The 17,467-nt window shown below is 41.4% G+C and overlaps 1 long non-coding RNA gene across 1 annotated transcript in view; it reads left to right on the plus strand.

The window, feature by feature from the left end:
• Positions 1–5,410, plus strand: part of LOC102377145 — a 24,856-nt gene extending 19,446 nt beyond the window's left edge. The window contains exons 2-3 of the long non-coding RNA XR_325222.3: positions 4,975–5,130; positions 5,250–5,410. This is a non-coding gene — a long non-coding RNA (uncharacterized LOC102377145). The remainder of the gene's footprint in view (positions 1–4,974; positions 5,131–5,249) is intronic.
• The last annotated feature ends 12,057 nt before the right edge of the window (positions 5,411–17,467 follow it).

Consider the following 17,467-nt stretch of genomic DNA (forward strand, 5'->3'; position numbering starts at 1 on the left):
AGGCGGAGGCTGAGCCAGGCTGCCTGAAGACGACCGTTGGTCTCGGGGAGGCCTGTCAATAAGAAGGGCTGCAAGTAGCGGCAGAGGACCATCTCATCAACAAGTGACCAGTTGGTGAGTGGACGGGGTGTAGGGGTGGCAGAGCCCCGGGGAACATCTGAGGACCCAACCGTGAGTACCCCCCTTCACATCGGGCAAGCCCCTCTGGCAGAAGTTCTCCACTGAACCCCTCCTTCGAATCACTTAACATCCAAGTCATGGCAGGCGGTTCGAGGGGGAGGGGCTACCAGACGAAGGGTGGTACTGGACATGGGGCCCATAGACGTCACAACCTCTATCTTCATTTGGCAGCCAAGCAATAGCATATACCCTGTGCAGCAGCTAGTCATGGACCAAGGACACTGTCCTTGGAACATAAGAGAAAACTGCTGGACAAAGGAAAGCAATTGTCTCAGATCCTACGCCACTCTTTTCTGTGACCAAATGCTCCTGTTTCCACTCTCAATTATGGAACCAAGAATGACCATCTCCGTTGCTAAATCCAGGATCCCAAGCAAGTGGACTAATTTCCCCACAAACTAGCAGATCACTTTTTTCTCTCTGTGAAACTACAAAATTATCCCTACTCCCAGCTGTTACTCACTCTCTCCAATGACTGATCTTTTCAATAACCACTCTCCTCTGATTTTTTTTTTTTTTTTTCCAGTGGCAAGTGCCCCAATTCCCTTGGATCTACCCATCCTTCCCCAGCCAATCAAGTTGTGAAGTCCTCTGCATGCTTCTAGCTAGAAGAGCACTCAGCCTTTTCTCTGCTTTTTCACTGACATTAACTGTAATATGACCCTTGCTTTCCCATCCCAGTATTCCTAACTGCAAGTGGCTAAATTACCTTTTATTATTCGTATTTTCAGAATGAGATATTTTCAGAGAATTGATAAAAGAGAGTGCATTTATTAAGATGAGGGATATATTGACACAAACATTTCATTGTAGCCAAGAGCTTTGCAGATTTATATATGTATATAAACACACACACACATATATGGATTAAATCTTTATATGGCTGTTGAAAATGTCAACAATTACATTTGACGTGGTGAAAAAAATTCTAAGAGTACTTCAAACATAAACCAGCTACTAACTAATGGGAATTAGAAAATGCCTTCAGTTGTAGGCAGGATATTTCTTGTACCATCCACTGATACGTTTGGTTATGATGCTGCAAGGTACCAGAGCAGATGAAGTAAATGTCTAATCAGAAATAGTACCTTCCTGTGCTTTTACATAGTGCTGGAACCCTTTTTGGGGGTCTCTGCAATCTGAGCAAGCTCTCTGTATTCATTTAGTGCTCTCAATGTTCAGCATGTATGAATACCTTGTTGCATATAACAGGCATCCTTCTTGTCCTTTTCAAGGCCTTTTTTGTATCCAGAGCTTTCTCACTTTGAAAAAACTGCCATTAGCAGAGTGAATAAACAAGCACTTGGCATGCAAGAGCTGTTAGGGGTAGAGTACGAAGCAAGACCAGCCTGAGCTTCATCCCCATATCTATTCACCAGCTCCCACAGTGTTGCCAAACTCTAAAGATCAACAACTGTTAGAGTGATTAGCCACACATCCTCTCCTTAAAAAGAATGATAATAATAAAAAAAATGGTTTTTAACTCTTGTGACCCAAAGCTGAATAGAAGAGAGCCAAGCCAAGAAGCAGAAAAAGACTGGCAATTTTTTGCAGTCAATCTGGGTTTCAAAACAGTACGCTGTCAGAGCTTGAGAAATGCAGGCATTCAAATGCTGATGCTAAATAAGTATTTGAGACACGTTTTTGGTTGAATGTAAGAGCAGGAGCAATCTAGTTCGTTACAGTCAGGCATGCAGAGAAACTCTGAAGGAAAACAAGTATAAAATGGTAGCAGGGATTTAAAAAGAAACAAACTGAAGGAAAAGACTCACGCAAAATATTTGTAAATTGTGCTAATAATGAGGAGAGGGGGTGAGAGGTAAGCATAAGTCCAGTATGACCTCAGTAATTCTTGTTTCATCATTAATGAGCTCTGTAGATCTTAAAGATTTTGGAATAAAGTTGGCTAAAATTAAAGCTTGATGTGTGGGTCTGTCCAAAAATTGTCAAGACTGTGGGTAGCTTGATACAAATATTGCCTTCTTGCAAATTCATAGATTGTAAGGCTGGAAAGGACCTCAGAAGATCATCGAGTCCAGCCCCCTGCAACAAGCAGGAAAGACAACTGGGGTCAGGTGACCCCAGCAAGCTGACTGTCCAGTCTTCTCTTGGAGATTTCCAGGGTAGCTGATTGCACAACCTCTGGAGGGAGCTTATTCCACAGTCTGGATACCCTAGTTGTGAAGTAGTTTTTTTTCTAATGTTGAGCCTGAAATGGTCTTCCAGGAGTTTGTGACCATTACTCCTAGATTTCCCCAAGGGTGCCCTGGTGAACAGTAGTTCACCGAGCCCTTGATGTATGCCTCTGATGTAGCAGTAAGCTGCTACCAAGTCCCCTCTCAGCCTTCTCTTTTTCAGGCTGAAGAGTCCCAGATCCTTCAGCCTTTCTTAGTATGGCTTACCATGCAAGTTTCTAATTATATGGGTGGCCCTTCTCTGGACTCTCTCAAGCTTTACCACATCCTTGTTAAAGTGTGGCACCCAGAACTGGATGCAATACTCCAGCTGCAGTCTCACCAATGCCAAGTAGAGTGGGAGAATCACTTTGGTTTTGCTGGAGATGCATTGATTGATGCATGCCAGAATATTGTTAGTCCTGCTGGCTACAGCGTCGCACTGCCAGCTCATGTTCATATTGTGGTCTATTATAACCCTCAGGTCCCTTTCATTCATAGTGCTGGTCAGGTTGGCATTGCCAAGCCTGTAAGTGTGCAGGGGATTGTTCAAGATGGCACAGATCTGTTCATTAGAACTCTCTGAGTCCTACCCCGCAGCCAGCTTCCTACCCATCTAACTGTTGAGCAGTTAAGCCCACAGTCTTCCAATTTGCTTGTGAGAATATCATGGGATACCAGATAGAAACCTTTTTGGAAGTCGGTGTATATAATGTCAACCTCCTTTCTCTTATCCAGATGGTGAGTCACCTGATGGTAAAAGGAGATGAGGTTGGTAAGACAAGACCTGCCAGTGATGAAGCCATGCTGGCTGTCATTCAGAATCCTACCTTCTGCAAACCTATCAACGCATATAGTTAAAAGAGCTGATGTATATTAGGGATGTGAAACTAATATTTTCTGTTTTATTGATTCCAGCATGTGATTCACATATGTCTTGCTAAAGGAGAGGATGATGGTTTGAACATTAGTTTGGGCATGGACTACCTGGGTTCAGTTCCCTGCTTTGCTGAAGACTTTTTTGTGGAACTTTGAACAAGTTACTAAGGAATAGGTCCATAAAAGGAGTGGGGATATGTTGCTAATAACAGTGGATAACTTTTAGGTTAACTTTTAAGTGGAATCATCCCCCATAAATTCGGAACCTTGATTTCCTGCCTCATAACTGAAAGACACAAAATCTCTTATTTGTCTGATGTAAACCGGGTGTAGAGGATAATATGGTCCTGTGATGGGCTGTACAGATTGGCCAGGAAATGACCTAATGAGCCAACATGGGTTCAATCAGTAGGCCTTGTTAAATGTGAAATAGGTAACAGGCTTGGAGGGAGAAATTAAAAGGGGAGAGCCTAACTCAACTAGGTGCTACCTCATTGGGAGATTGCAACCACAAGAAGATTTTCTGCTTCTGTGGCTAGGGAAAGGGATGATGCAACTGTTGTTTTGTATTATGTGCCAGAGACTTGCTCAGTTGTGTTACATTAGGTAGCGGGGATGATGCCTTGTCAGTGGGGAGAAGCAGCCAAATAGAAGCCTTTTTTTGGTTTTATTGTGGCTCACTGGGTATTCTGTAGTAGTTTGCCATGAGCCTGGAGTGATGCAATCATAGTTGTAGTTAGCTGAAAAATTTGACCCCTATCACGGTACTTACCTTGTGCTTTGATGTACACAGCACTTTTTGACGCATGCAAGATCCTTGTCCCAAGACACTGAAAAACTGAGGTTTTGCATGTAGTAGACCTAAACTAATACGCTTATTGACAATGTTTTCACTGAGCTTGGAGTGATCCTACAGCCTCAGAATTCTGGTCAAGGGAGTTGCAACTAATTGTGCATAATGAGGAAGAAAACAGACTATATAATATTTTGGGAGTGATTTGTGTAACATCAGCAATTGCTTTATCTTTTAGTTCTAAAGGCCAGTCTTAACTTATAGCTTTAACTTCCAAAGAGTTGCTTATAAGTAATTGGATGGACTTCAGTGGGGCTGCTTACATAGTTAAAAACCTACTTGCCTGAATACAGGTTTGTTGAATTAGGCTGTGGTAGATGGTGTATGGTTTCTGAGTGCATGAAGTGGTGTAACTGTAACATGTAACTGGCATCTGCCTAGGGATTCTTTCTCCTTTCAGCTGTTTAAGGGGTAATTCAGTCCTTCAGCCTGTTGACCTCATATATCTAAAAAAAAAAAAAAAAAAAAATCCAAGGGGTTACTACATGGAAAACAATTATGGGAAATGTGTGTGTGTGTGGGGTGGGGCTTGTTTTGTTTTTTGCTGTTCCATTCCAGCAGCTGTTCTGGCTTCTTGCCAGAGCTGCTTCAAGGGATAAATGGAAAACAGGGAAGTTTTTACCCTTAGATATGTGTCTGGTTAAATTGTAAAGTGTGGTTTGGATGCACTTTAAATTTCAAATCAAACACAAATCGTCTTGCGGTTTAGTTACTCTCAAAAGGCATAGGCTGGGTCCATCTGGTTATTGGCGTTCCAAATATGTTTTATTTATTTTTGGCAATTTAAGTTCCTTTTTTATGCTACTTTTCAGTTATTTACTATATTAATTTGAGCTTTCTGTGGAGGCCCCTTGACTAAAACATGTATTGGTTTTATATTATTTGCAGGAGCAGATGGACCTACCAGAGATAAATCTTCTGCTGTGATAGACAAAAGAACAGAAAGAGTCTTTGGGATCAGATGATTAGTAGGATCCAGAGTGTATCAGGTGTTGCCTGAAGAGAAGCAGCAGCAGCAGGAGAAAAAGGAACCAGAGCAGATAGGTAATTGTGAGTTTCTAGGAAACCAGAACATACCTGTTCTCAGGCCAGTGCGTCACAATAAACATAGAAAGTTGTTGGCTTCTACTTGATTTTGAGACCTGAGACTTTTTTGTTTCCAGTCTACAGGCATCTACATATGTCACCAGGTGTTTATATAGCTACTGAACATGGGTAATGTGTAGAGAGTGCACGTGCACTCCCTAAGCGTGATGGTCACCGCTCGCCAACTCCCCTCACCACCAACAACACTACAGCTGCCTGCAACAGCTCCCCACTTGCCTCCACCACATTCCCACTGCCAAAAGCATCCCTGCTGCCTGTGGGAGCTCACTGTGACTCCCCAGCCTCTGGGGGCACGCGTTGTTCATGTTACTGGAAATACTCAAAAAGACAGTAATTTTAGTTATATCACGAACTATTTTTTTTACTCTTAAAAAGTGGTTTCAGGTTAAAGTTTATTGCTCAGTGACAGGATAAAGTCATCTGTACAGAAGTTTCACTTGGAAAGAGGTAGAAAAATGGGATCATCTGATATTTTTGGTCTCTTCGCATCTGAGTGTTTGTGAGTCCAAACTTGCTCTGTGTGAGACTGGAAAAGGTCAGACCACAATGCTATGGATACAGTCTTTGCATTCCCATTAAGTGTGAGAGAGCAAGAAGGTGAGTAATCAAATTTGGGTCTCATGGAGTAATATAGCAACAACCACTGGATCAATCTTTCATGTAAAAGACTAATTATATAAAACTTTAAAAAATGTCATACAAAAAGTCATAAACACTTGTTCCCACAGTCATGGAATTTTAAATTATATTGAGAACCTCAGGAAATTATTTTTTTCCACTGAAAGTGAATAAGCATTCTCTAATGATATTGGCACAATCATTATGATTCAGGCCACTTCATTAGCAATAATTGTGGCTGCATTGCCTAGTCATTGAGAGTTGGAAGAGTTAATATGATGGTTAAAGGTCAGAAATTATTTGTGGCTGCGGCTCTCTCTTTCATCAAGGTGTCCAGGAAATAGTTATCAGTTCACATCACAGGTGTTAATATGCAATTACAGATCACAAAAGCTTTTTCTGAATAAAATGGTTTGCAGCCTAAATAAACTTTTTAATGGGATTGCTGCCCAACTGGAATGAATGGGCATTCCTGGAAATATACAAGTAAAGTTGTTGCTTTTCAAAGGAGATAAATATCTAAAGCTAGTACATTTAATTGGAGCAAGAGAGCCTAACTTCCTTAGAATTCTTTGAAAACCTCCTTTTGAGGTTTTACTGCAGGTTGAACTTGGTTATCAGGTCTAAGTATCTGAATTAGTTTAAACCATGTCTAACAACCCTCTGATTTTTTTCCCCAGAACATTTGGGGATAATGTCTATCCTTCTGGGCACACTAGAGGGAAGACTATCAGCATCTGAGTGATCCTTACTGCAAAATAGATGGGTCACCAGTCCAAGAAAATGAAGATCAATATCACTACTAAACTCAAGTGAGATGTTTTGTTGCAGAAAGATAGAGATAACACCCAATACAAACTTTACAATGAAATTCAAATATTTCTAATCCATATAGAGATCAGTACTGGCTGTACTCAGTGCCTCATTAATTGTAAAAACAGAAGGAGATGAAGCCATCCAGATTGATAATACTATTTCTTTTCAAAAGATGCCCTTACTATTGCTTTACTGTGTTTATTCTCAACCAGGTTGCTGCAATACCCTGCAATATTGCAATCCTTATAAGGGTGCTGTAGCATGCTAGGTGTGTAAACACCTATACATGATCCACAAGACCTGTTGTGATCTGAGCTCTCTGCAACAGAATTGCTCTATTATTTTTCTGTAGTCAACAGAAGAGTGAAAGCTAAGAGCTAGCATTTTCTAAGGAATGTCTTGAGTCCAACAAAATTGAAAACCACTGCTTTAGTAACTAACAGCTTCTGAGCTCTATTAATTCATTCCATGGTGCTCAGTTATATGGTTCCAATATCTTTATTTTAGTTTGTAATACTGCTACATTTAATATTTTATAATCACTGCATACAGTGGGTTCTTAGATTGTTAAACTTTGTTTGTTGGTGTCTCAGCTGAATCGGAGCTCCCTGCTCGGACAGTATTCCATTGTCTTTTCCCCCAGGCACTGTGAAGCTTCCCCCAACCAACATCTTGGTTTATTTATTTTTCCTTTGATAATTATTCACTCTTAAATTCTACTTTCTGCTGACAAACTTGATCAAACTGGTTTTGGAACTTGGGCTGTCTCTTAGCATACTCCTTATTTGGTGGTCAGAACATGATCTACTTTCTGTTATCCTTAGCCTCATGGATAGATGGTAGAGGTGGGGTTCCTAATCCCTGAGCCATGGCCCAGTACTGAGCCGCAAATTGCTGGCTGCTGGTCCACAGGAGGGTTGGCTACTGCAGACTGGAAATGACTGCAGACCTGCAAACTGCGGACTGGAAGTGACCAGCATGCTGCGGACCGGCAGCCAATCCCTTTTTATGCTAACTATAAAAAAGGGTTGGCTGCCTGCCCGCAGTATGCCGGTCACTGCTGTCCGCAGTTTGCTGGTCTGCGGTCACTTCTGGTCCATGGTTTGCCGGTCCTCAGCATAAAAAGGTTGGGAACCCCTGTGCTAGAGGCCTTGTCAGGAAACAGTGAATTTAGACCTTTAGGAAGTGGAGTTTTTAAAAAATAAAAGTACTGCCTTCTCATCATAACTGCATAACTCCATAGCAGCAACCAGAATTCATACTCTGTAGATAGTTTTCAAATCATTACATAAGTCCTGATTATGTTCACACTGAAGTAAGCAGCTTAACTTCAGTAATTCAGGTTTGGAACCGTATTAAGGAATGTGATACAAGAACAGAAGCTTTGCTATACTAGAACAGTGCTATTGGTTGCTGTTGAAGACGTATATCTAGTAATGCCAACTCTTGTGAAACAATTGCGAGACTCCTGATTTCCAAGACAAGTTAACCCTAACTCATGATCTCTGGATAGAGATCAAATCTCTGTATTTTTTTTCTACTGGCATATGTAGAGCAGTGCTGTGCCAGTAAGTCTGTGGAGGAGAAGGGATGGGGGTGGGGCAGATCAAGGGCCCCCATGATGAGGGAAAGACTGATTCCCAGGGCAAGGGCAAGTTGTGGGATGGAGCCGTAGGTGGCTTATGCAGAGTTGCAGGGGAGGGGTGGGTGGCTCCCTGCCCCTATGCACCCCTGGGGGAGGCATGGGGGGCAGGTGCCCCTCGGATGTGCCTGGGGCAGAGGCAGGCTGCCCATTGTGGGCTTGGGGCTCTGTGTCCTGGTGCCTTTGCCTCAGGAGCCGGGCCATGTGTCCCCTGCCTTCCCAGGAGCATTGTGCGGCTCCTAGGGCAAAGGCAGCAGGGTGCAGAGCCCCAGCCCACAGCAGGCAGCCCACCTCCACCTTGCTAACAAATCTGAGGGGCACCTGCCTCCAATGCCTCCCTCTAGGGTGTGCACAGGGTCGGGGAGCTCCCCACCCCTGCCCTGAGCTCTGTCGCAAGACCCTCAGCCGGGCATGCCTCTCTGCCTGCCTGCCTGCGTGTGTGTGTGTGGGGAGGGCAGGGGTGGTCTGTGTGTGTCGGGGGGTCTGTCCGTCTTCCCCTCTCTCCCCAGCCACAGCACCCCACCCCCAACCCTGCTGCTGGTACTCACAGTACACTGCATCCTGCCAGGGTGTGCAGGGATCCCCCCTCCCTGGGCTCCTAACCACCCATACACACCCACAACCCTCACACCTTCATAAATAATGCCCCCTCGCACATGCACACACTTCAAAAATAACATCTTATGATTTAGATTCCAAATCTCTTGATTTTTAAGAGTTTGTCTCAATATTTTTGACAGGCTGGGATTGGCAATACTGTATGTCAGTACAGATGTTTCAGAAGAAGGAGCAAAAGAGTCCATCGTGAAAGTTGTCCTCCGTCAATTGATGGCTTCCTGAAACTGAAACAGGAGGGTTCAAATTCCTTCTCAACGCTTACTCTAGCTAGAGAAAAGAAGCATGTTCATATTAACGACATAAATGTCAATTCTTTTTACTCTAAGCTATTGGTTTCAGTAGTGCCTAGTGCATTCCTTATATCAATTATTCACTTAAAATAGTGTGGTGTTTTCTGATTCTTTTAGAGTGTTTTCCTTTGAAATGGTAAACCGAGCTCGCAATTTTATCTATGCAATTTTTATATGCCTGTGCCATGATCTTTTATTTATCTCTCTCTCCAAGTCAACAATCCTAGTTTTTCAATTTTCCTGTGGCAGTATTTCCATGCATCTAATAACTACTGTTGCCTGTCTCTGGACTGTTCTGTTTCTAATATATTTGTCAAGGTAAAATCATAAAAACTGAACAAATTATTTAAGTTTACACTGAGTAACTGATGTACGTAGTAACATTGCAGTATTTTCAATTTTCTGTGCTACTTTTTTTCTTTATTTTAATGCTCTGTTTGTTTTTTGTGACTGCTACAGACTGAGCAGATGTCTACCTGAAAATACCGAAGCCTTTTTTCACTGAATGACTCTCACTTCTTAGTTCAGACCCAAACAAGGACTTAAAGTAGTTTAGATTATTCCATCCCCAATGATTAGCTTGAACACATAATACCAAGTATCTTTGATGGTCCTGCCAAGGTACCTAGGTGTGGCAGGTTCCTCTTGGGACCTTTAACCTTCTGTGGCCTTGATTAAGGAAAATAACTTTGCATGGTTCATATATCGTATGATTTTTCCTCAAATGTTCCTGGCTTGCTTATTCTTCAAGCTGGCAAATCTTATGTTCTCTCTTCAAAATATATATGAAGATTTTGAAGTTCTAAAACAAAGCTATCCTTGCAGTATCCACATACAAAGCGAGAATTTTTTTTTTTTTTTTTTTTTTTTTTTAAAAGCCTGGAAAAATTCATTTTTCAGGCCCAGATAATTCAAAAAAATCTTAATGGCTTCTCTTAATAGACAGTGGCTTTCTTTTCAGGAAGACAGAAATCACTTCAGGGCTCTAAAACTGCATGAGAAATTTTAGGCAAAAAGGTAACTTATCAGGGAGTTCATAAGTTATTCTTTTTTAATTTTACAGTGCTGATATGGGAAACATCTGTAGTCTTATGGTAGTTAACTATGGGTAGGAAGGACTGAGACAAGTGGCTGCTGTTATTGCAAAAATAGGGTGTAAGGTTTTAAATTTCCATAAATTTGTATAGTGTGATTCAATTCACACTTTAAGTGTTAATGTGAGAAATTACCACATAAGGCCCCATGACTCTAGAATTAACAAATTTTCCCACTTGTAAAAACTGATCTCTCTCCTCTTCTTCTTTTCCTTTCTTTGACCTTTTAAAGCTGAATTCAGCTTCTTTTATTTGTTGTGCACTATTTTGCCATTATTTTACTTTCACTCCTGCAATTTTCTGGCCAGCAACACTCAAGAAGATACCACTACTACTGGCATCTGGAGACAAGAAAATAGCAAACTCAAACAGAGTCAGTGGGAATTTGCCAAAGTAAGTCCGCTGCTCCTGTCCTTGACACGTAGCTGTTTCAGTCTCACACTGTTGCTGTCCTGAGCTGTTCAAAGCAACAACTCTCTGCCCCATAGGAACATTATCCCATTTTGGTTTTGAAAGCAACTTAGCTCACTTCCTGAATGTCATGCACAGTCCCTCTCCCTGTCCAATCAAAGAAACACACCCCAAGCTTTTAAAAATCATGAGATTTTCAAAAGTAGAAAGTTGGGAGTTCTTTTATTTGCTTTTCTGTTTTTCTGAGTCTTTTTAGTTCACATTTTATATAACCTGGCAGGAAGTGTGTGTGTGTGTGTGTGTGTGTGTGTGTGTGTGTGTGTGTGTGTGTGTGTGTGTGTGTGTGTGTGTGTGTGAGACAACCAATTGTATAACTGCAGGACTCATGGATCTGCCTTTAGAATACCAACTATAATAGAACAATGAACAGCAGCAGTCCAGCTGAGCTCATGTTGTGCAGTTTTTTTTTCTTGAAGTTTTTGAAGACTTCTTGCTCCTTTTGATAAAGAAATCTCTTGCTCTTTGTCAGCACTAGGAAAATACGTGTGTAAATTCTCTTAGGTAAACAGAGTACTTTAAAACACGATCTCTTTCTTTTTTTTATTCTGGATTTTCATCAAGTTTTGGGAGGTTACTGTTTAAATGTACAGGGGGGGGTTTCTTGTGATATTCTTGATGTTCTATCATGTTGTAAAACTTGCTATAAATTCACAAGACTTGGCCATGCTGAGAAGTGTCTCTTCTTCAGTCAAAGAGGACTTGTCTTTATTCTGCAGTCCTTGTTAACAAAGAATGAATATTTGTGGGAGAAGAGGCTGGAGAAAATAAAAAATGGATTTGATTTGGTGACAACTAATCAAAATAATGGATTTAATCAGAGACCAACACTTTCTCTTCCTGCGTTCACATTTTTTTTTGGTTTGTTTAAAAAAAACAAACAAACCCAAAAACAAAACCTATGGCTAGGTACAGACATTCAGGAAGGTTAATCAGGTTCAAAATGGCCACCCGATTTTAAACTTGGCTCATCCTGGTGCCAACCCAACACTTACAGACCTGGTCTCAGTGAGATGAAATCAATCAAAACCTGTAACTACAGAAATGGTGGAGCCTGGTTTAAGATAAACCTGGATCTATGTAGTATCAAACTTACTTGATTTAGGTCAAAACTGTGCATGGAAGTTCTGTGCACTTTCCCCGTGCAGCCCCAGGGCTGGGAAAACCCAGCTGCCAGCCCCAGCACTGGGGCTACACTTTTCACCCCCTCCCACCCCACATCAGACTATCTCTTGCCCCTCAGCCCCTCACCCCACCATCCCAACCAGCCATCCCCAGTGCTCCCCATCCTGCAAGCCATTCCAGGTGACGTAACTGCCAGAGATGAGCAAGTAAGTCCTGGTGTGGGGAGGACTGGGAGAGATGGGGGTGTAGGTTTTCATAGGGGGTGGGAGGATAGCCCCCTCTTGTGTCCCCAAGCCCTCCCCCCAACCCCACAATCCTGCCAGACCCTTCCAGACCCCAGCAACACCTTGCAGATTGCACCTGTTCCCCCACCCCCTGATCACTGTCATGGGTCATGCCTGCCCCGCATCCCTCAGGTCACACCTGCCCCACTCCACACCGCCTGTGGGTCATGCCTGCCTCCATCCCCTGGTGAACCTGTGATCCCCAGCCTGCTTGCCACCCCAACTGCAACACTAGCCCCCATTTTGATTTGCCTAATAATAGGCAACCATTATGAACTGATTTAATTTCTCCATAGTGCCCCTGAATGTCTGTACTTATCCTAAATGTTTCCCTATCCTGTATGACTATCCATTATTGTGAACATTTTAAATCGAGACAATATTTTGTGTAAGATGAAAATATGAATTAAGTGCATTACATAAGCTATTTTAAGGTTGTTTTTCAAATAAATTCCTTACAAAACACCTTACAAAAATTATCTATGAAAGAAAGGAGGACCTTCTAAAACACTTGGGTTACTAATATAGCTACAGCTGATTTTAAATGAAAAACAGACCTATGGTTTCATAGCTGAGGATGTCATGCTGAAGGATAGGATCCAAATCAGAAGAAATACAAGAGAGCTACTAATGGAGGACAATTTAACATTGGAAAAAGAGCATTCACTAACTTTAGCTCCATTTAACTAGCCCTCACTAGCTCCAGCAATATTATGTGATGCAGTAGAGATGTAGACAGCAATCAGATGCCATCAACAAGAGTGCAACAGTCGGAAACCAGCCATGTCACATAGACACAGATATCAGTTTTTCCAGAAGATGCGGCTTGCAGAATATAAGACTAAATTAAAACTTGGCCTCCAAAGATATGCCTCAAAACAAACTTGCGCAAAAGCATACTGCACACAAAGCCAAGAACGGGGTGCAAAAAGTATACTATTAGAAACTTAAACTGTAAAATAAAGAGAAGATTAAGGATGGGGCACATGTAACTATCTTAATAGGTCCTGAAGAAATATGCTTGAAGTAAAATTGACACTATAGCACAAAGAAACTTAACCCTGAAGTGGCATTACCATATGGTTGAGACTAAAGAAATGTAAGAAGCCTTTCCTTTTAAATACTGAGAAAATACAATATTAAATATAGGAATAAAGAAAATAGTCAAAATCTAAAGTTTTCTGTAATGGATATATTAGTACAATCAGTACTGGGACTGAAAGCCTTAATGTGGATAAAAATCCAGATGTTGGTGAAAGTCATAAAAGGACATCTCACGGGTAGGTGAGGGCATAATGTCCTGATGTGTTTGAAAGTGTAGGTTGTCCATCAAGATGTTGCAAATACAAGCTGTTTACAAGTACAGTGCTAGAAGAGCATGTACTATTATGGCTATAATTAATGATGAAGCCTAAAATAATGAAGGATCTCGAGCACATGTAGCAGTTGTGTAAATGGAAAAGATGAAAGGACCATTACAATGGTTTAGTTTGATTGACTGCAATAGGTGAAAAAGATAACCTACCAAACTAAGGGCAAAATCAAGCCTATGGCTGTGGTCCATTTATCCATTGACTATCAAGTCCAATGAAAAAAAAACAAAACCCCCAGTGCTTGCTGCAGAGTAGGATGAGGACCAATGGCTTGAAGTTGCAGCAAAGTAGATTTGATTGGATGTCAGGAAAAAGACTTCTTCCCTGTTAGAATACCAAGGCAGTGGAATAGGCTGCCTAGGGAAGTTGTGGACTCTCCATCACTGGAGTTGTTAAAGAAGATGTTGGGCAGCCACTGGGCGGGGATGACCTAGGAGTAGCTATGCCTATGTTCTATTATGGGTATGCATCCCATGGGTATGCATGGGTATGCATCCTGTGCATCTGGGCTGTGCTGGTTGCCCCCTCACCCCCTTTCTCCAGCATGTCAGGGTGGTTCTTAAGACTTCCTCAGAGGCATTGGGTGTTGGCTGCAGCCAAGGTTGGGGATTTTGACTGAGGTGTATTGGCGCTCCTGCTGGGACTTCAGGCTGGAGGTTCAGGCTAGAGGGTATTGCTCCTTAACTTAGGGTCAGATGGATTGCCATATTTGGTGCCAGGAAGGAATTTTAACCCATGGTCAGATTAGAATGGACTGTGGGGGTTTTTGCCTTCCTCTGCAGCCATGGGTGTGGCCCTATACCTGAGATCTCTTGAGCATATATTAATAGCCTTTTATAGAAGAAGCATGTTGGCTGCCATTGTTCCTTTGCCTTATCTGTAGCAGGTTAGAGTGTTATGTCTTGTGTTGTATTAGAGTTCACAGTAGTTTTACAAAGAGCTTAGATTATGGATTTGTATAGGATGGTTTGGACAGGGTTGATCCCACCTCAGGCAGGGGGTTGGATTAGATGACCTCTGGAGGTCCCTTCCACCCCTACTTCACTCTGATTCTATGAACTGTGTTTACAGGAAGCTTAACCCCAGGTAACCTCTCTATATTTTATCAGCTACATTCTGTCACTAAGTCAACCTTCCCATCTTTTCCTCCACCTACCTGTCTTGCACCTATTGTCTCCTATTGTCTCTGATCCTCACTGCCGCACATTTGCATTTGCACAGACCTGTATTTTGCATATTGGCTTCTGTTCCACCCAGGAGAACACAAACCACCAGCAGACTCTCACTATTACTGAAGAAAGGTGTTTGTGCCCGAAAGCTTGCAATGAACAATTTTTCTAACTACTTAGTTGGTCTAATAAAAGATACCACATTTACCCAAATAACCTTGTCTGCCTACTTCTTAACTCAGCACCCTGGTTGGGAATCCCTGCTTTAGTACATGGCAGTGCCAGAGAACTGTACAAGTAAAAAAAAATCTAATAGCACTATCCACAAGATGCAGGAAACACAACCCAAAGTAAATTATGATCAAATGCAATGTGAGTTATTTTGATTACATCCTAGAAATATAAGACATCAGACCTGACTTGCATAAACTCCAAGGCAACCTAACTGAGAATAGCAAGACCTCTCAAAAAGAACTAGAAACCAACCTAGGAGTGATGACATACCTACCAAAACTACTACCAAGAGTAGTAGATATCACAGTGCCCTCTTATAGAGGCACTGTAGAAAGACAATAAATGGTACTGGGATGGATGTTTGGCCATCCAAACCATGAAGGAAGCTATTACCTTTTTAACAAAAATGAATATGCAGTAACTAAAATGATGCAAATATACTGTAAGTCATGCTCAACAAGCAGCAGCTGGAATTGCACTCCTGTAGCATGGAGCCTCAGAGATGTGTAGATTAAGAGTTCTGATATTAGTGCAACAAAGCAATGTTCTTTGGAAAAGGAATTATTTGCTCTTGTCATTGGGTGTCAGAAATGTCAGCCATTAATATACGGTGGTGTAACAACTGTTGAAACGGCTCAGATCACTAGCTCAAGGCTTACTTTTGATGAACCTCCAATTTCTGCATTGCCAAGTCATCAGCACATGGTCTTGAAAGTACAAAGGTAAGACTTGAGAGTGGAAAAAGTCTCTCAAAGAGATATTTTTGTAGGAAAATTCCTCTCTCATGCAATATTATTAGGACCACAAGTTACCCAAAAAAAGATGAAAACTTGGAAGGACTGTTGCACCTGTTCCTCCAAGATTTTCTATTATCTAGACATGAGCAAGAAACAGAGTAATAATGTGATGAATCTTTTAAAAGTTAGAATAATATCAGGCTTGTCTGTACAAAAAAAAAGTTCTCTAGCTATCAGAGTCTTTTTAGAAATTGATGTGAGGAACGCCTTATTGCTGAAAGGCGAGAAAATAGTAATTACAAAGAAAATGTGTTCAGCAGTTCTGGAAAAGGTTCAGTTATGGTCCTATGCGAAGTCAGGCAAGCAATATGCTTTACTGGCCCAGTATGAATATGCAAATAGATTAAATGGTCAGAGATTAATTTAATTAATGTGAAGGATGAGAGAGAGAACTGCAAGAAACCTATGATAATTTGACATATCCAACAGAGCCTGGTAGTATTTAGTACTTGTTGAAACACAGAAGAAATTCTAGCCTAATGATGCTTGATATCACAACCAGTTTTTTAATCAACATGATAATTAACCAAGGCAGTATTGGCTTGACATGACATTTGTGATGAGCTGATTTCATATAATGGTCAATGCACAGCTGAACAAATCTGTAGATATGAAAATGATTGGTGTTTCATATATAAAAGGGTTGGTCTAGATTTCCCAACAGTCCAATGGACTAGCTGAAAACTAAATACAAATGGCCAAATGATACCAACCAAAAATATGAACAAAGGTGATTAGGACTCTTATCTTGGTTTCTTGAACTAATGAAACACCCCTGTTAAACTGGAAAAGAGGTGTCAGTTTTGCTTACACAGATAGATGTAAGCAAGCAGAAAACTCAAATCAGTAGCACCTTCATAAAATCTCTAATAGCCAGTGAAGGGAAGCTCTCTAACCCTATATTGGGACAAAGGGTGCTCACTTTGTTGGACCAGGCCCTGGAACAGAGAGAGAAAACACCAGTCTCTTCTCAAGAGACTCTAGTTATTGGAAAGCTAAACATAAGTTTAATTAGCATTCAGATCAGGCAATGAAAATTCAAAAATGTACTGCCTGGGAGGATGAGTGTAGGCTGGACCCCAGGACCTGAACTCTTGTTGGTTGTTCAGTTCCCCAACAGCTCAGGCCCATTATTCCTGATTTCCCCTGGGTTTACAATCACAGATACAGCCATTAATGACATGCAACCTTGGATTTATGATAGGGGTTGATCATAAACACCTCTTTCCCAGCTAAATGAAGAATGTATGACAAGTATTTCACAACTACTTAACTAGGATGGCCTCTTAGATGTTACCAGCTAGGTTTTGACTTTTGACAATGAGGGCCATTCCTAATGGTAATGGGTTTCAACTTCTTTGTTTGCATTACTATGGTCAAACATTTAAGTGAGTGCTTTCTTGTTTACATCAACAAAAACATGGAATCTGGCCTTGCAAACCTGTCTCTATACAAGGTTATCCAAACTTTCTTTCACACTCTCATGGACCCAGAGGAACTACCTTCCATCTTCAGCTCCCTTTGTGCAAAAATGAAGTTTATTTCCTACGTAGGGGGACTTTTTACCATCTTGTACCAACTACACTTTTCCCAGAGCCTGATGAAGGGCCTTTGATCCTGAAAGCTTGCAGAAAAGGACAATTTTCTTGCCATTTCCCAGTTGGTCTAATAAAAGATATCATTTTGGAACCAGGAGTTCTAGTTTTTTGTATATAAAATGGAGGCACTTATGTCAAGGCTTCTTCT

This window comes from Alligator sinensis, unplaced genomic scaffold (genome assembly GCF_000455745.1).
Source record: "Alligator sinensis unplaced genomic scaffold, ASM45574v1 scaffold435_1, whole genome shotgun sequence".
Lineage (NCBI taxonomy): Eukaryota > Metazoa > Chordata > Crocodylia > Alligatoridae > Alligator > Alligator sinensis.